The following is a 3,459-nucleotide window of genomic DNA, read 5'->3' on the forward strand; positions in this document are numbered from 1 at the left end:
AAGACAATAAGTTATTAAACTCATTTGGAACAACTGACATCAAGAAATCTCAAATGTTTTGACCTATTTTAAGCGAGTCACAAAGATACTTCTTATCCAGCTTCTCAGTTCCTACTATTGTTTTTCCATCATATTCTTTTGAAAATAATTGACTCTCATGCATCCTTTCATCTTTCTAAAATCTCGAGGAGGGCCTTTATAACAAGCAAAGTAGGCAAAAATAAAAAGGGAAATGCTTCAAAGGAAAACCGAAACACAATTTGAAACCTGAGTTACAGAGCAAAGAACCGCTGAAAACAGAAATTGTGCTCATATTTACAGACACTCTCTTAGTGTGGATCATGCTTCTTCAGTGGCTGTGTTGGAGACTTAAAAGCAGCAATACATGCCTCATACACAAGTTAAAGATGTGTCTCTCCTTTAGTGCAGTACTGCCAGTATTTGGCATCAACTTGGTAAGGTTTTGACCCTTTGGGGGCTGTAAAGTAAACACTGGACCTCAAGATCGGTTTGAACCACAAGGTGGCTGTTGAAACCCACAAGTCAATCCTTGGAAACCCCATACAGGGTTGCTATGAGTCAGAAGTGACTCGAAGGCACTTAACAACAACACCATCAGAGAGATAATGTATTTACATAGTTTCAGCACTACCTTTGTCTGGTTTCTCTGTCTAAACTCACAACAGAGGACGAGCAGCAGGGTTATTGGTGGGATCAACCATCATGGTTCTTCTCTCCTTTTTCCTTAGCCATCATGCCCAGTCCAAGTCAAAGTCACAATTGACATTTCAAATATAGATATGAAATCATTAGTAAAGACTTGGAAATGTAAGGGAGTTACAGAAAACTCAGCAGACATAAGATTTATTCACATCCATTGGGCAAGAATGACCTTTTTATCTATTGCTGAACAACAAACTACCCAAATATTTAGTGACTAAAGAACAACCATTTTAATACATACCATTGTTTTGTGAGTCAAGAATCTGGATAGAACAGCATTGAGTGATTCTTCTATTTCCGGTGTCATCAACGGGGCTCACTAAGTATTTTTTAAACTGGCTCCTGGACTAATCTGGATGGTTGAAGATGGCTTATCTAACATACCTTTCAGGTTGAGCAAAAAGGACTGAAGGCTGGAACCATCCTCTTCTCTATGGAGCATTGTTGTTATTAAGTACCACCAAATCAGTTCTAATTCATTGTTGTTTCTATTAGCCAAAGCAATCAGGCAATCCCAGATTCAAGGGACAGGAAAATATACTCTACATATCAATCATAGATTTAAAACGCGTGTGGCATTTCTTTATGTACCACAGGAAATCACTTCCTGGAATACCCATTCTTCACTCTGTTATCCCTAATTTGTCATGATCCATACCATTGAAAGCCTTTGCATAGTCAATAAAACATAGGTAAACATCTTTCCGGTGTTTTTTGTTTTCAGTCAAGATTTATTTTACATAAGCAATGATATCCCTAGTTCCACTACCTCTTCTAAATCTAGCTTTAGTTTCTGGGACTTCCCTTTTGAGGTGCTGTTGCAGTCATTTTTAAATTATCCTCAACAGAACTTAATTTGCATGTAATAATAATGATATTGTTCAATAGTTTCCACATTCTATTGGGTAACCTCTCTTTGAAATGGACACACATATGGATCTCTTCAAATAGGTTGGTCTGGTAGCTTTCTTCCCAAATTGTTTGCAAAATGAGTGAGGGCCTCCAGTGCTGCACCCGTTTCTGAAACATTTCAACTTGCATTCAGTCAGTTCCTATAGCCTTATTTTTACCAATACCTGCAGTACAGCTTGGATTTTTTCCTTCAGTCCCATTCGTTCTTCATCATATGCTACCTCTTGAAATTGTTAAACAAAGACATTATTTCTGATACAGTGACTCGGTATATGGCTTCCATCTTCTTTCAATGTTTCACTATCATTCAATATTTTTCCCACAGAGTCCTTAAATACTGTAGTCAAGATTTGAATCTTTTTCTTCAGTACTTTCACCTTGACAAATGCTGAACATGATCTTCTCTTTTGGTTTTCTAACTCCAGGTCTTTGCACATTTCATTATAACGCTTATCATTGTCTTCTCGAGCTGCCCTTTTAAATTGTCTGTTCAACTCTGGCTTCCTCATTTCTTACATTTTCTTTAACATCTCAATGCTGGAGCAAGTTTCAGAGTCTATTCTGACATCCATAATTAACTTTTTTTTTTTTTTTGCTTTCTTTATGTATAATATCCTTGATGCCATCTCACATATTCATGAAATTTGCAGGCCAAGACAATAACTTGAGAAACTGAATATATGAAGAAAATCATGGCATTGGATGATTGTTTTGGTTGTACAAAAATTCATTAGCAACCTGCAACATGCAGATGATACAATCCTGCTTGCTGAAATTGAAGAGGAACTTAAAATACTTATTGATGAAGATCAAAGACCATAGCCTTCAGTATGGATTGCTCATCCATGTAAATAAAACAAAAATACTCACAACTGGATCAATAAATAACATCATGATAAATGGAGCAAAGGTTGAATTTATCAAATACTTCGTTTTTCTTGGGTCTATAATCGACATTCCATTTGCATCATCACAGTCAACTCTACTTTGAGGAGGCAGCTCTTTCCGGTCACATTTTCAGGGCCTTCCAACCTGAGGGGCTTATCTTCTGGCACTATATCTGACAATATTCTGGTGCTCTTCATTATGTTGCAGTATTCAATAATATGGTGCTGACAGTGTTTCACTGCTATTCATAAGGTGTTCAGTGGCTAAATATTTGGAAGCAATTTATCTCTCCTTCTTCCTAGTTTGTCTTCATCTGAAAACTCATCTGAAACCTGTCCACTGTGGTTGACCCTTGTTATTGTTGTTAGGTGCCATCAAGTTGGTACCAACTCATAGCAACCCTATGCACAACAGAATGAAACACTACCCAGTCTTGGGCTAACCACACAATTGTTGTCACGCTTGAACCCATTGATGCTGCCACTTTGTCAATCCATCTCTCTGAGGATTTTCCTCTTTTTCTCTGACCCTCAACTTTACCAAACATGATATCTTTCTCCAGGACTGGTCCCTCCTGACAATATGTCTGAAGTATGGGAGACAAAGTCTGGCCATCCTGGTTTCCAAGGAGGATTCTGGCTGCACTTCTTCCAACACAAATGTGTTTCTTCTTTTGGCAGCCCCTGGCACTTTCAATATTCTCCTCCAACACCATAACTCAAATGCATCAATTCTTCAATGGTCTTCCTTATTCACTATCCAGCTTTCACATGCATATGAGATTATGGAAAATACCATGGCTTGGGTCAGGTGTCCTCAAGCTGACATCTTTGCTCTTCCATACTTTAAAAAGGCGTTGTGCAACAGATTTGCCTAACGCAATACATCATTTGATTTCTTGACTGCTGCTTCCTGAGTGTTGATAGCTGATCTGAG

Source organism: Chrysochloris asiatica, unplaced genomic scaffold (genome assembly GCF_000296735.1).
Source record: "Chrysochloris asiatica unplaced genomic scaffold, ChrAsi1.0 scaffold00032, whole genome shotgun sequence".
NCBI classification, from domain to species: domain Eukaryota; kingdom Metazoa; phylum Chordata; class Mammalia; order Afrosoricida; family Chrysochloridae; genus Chrysochloris; species Chrysochloris asiatica.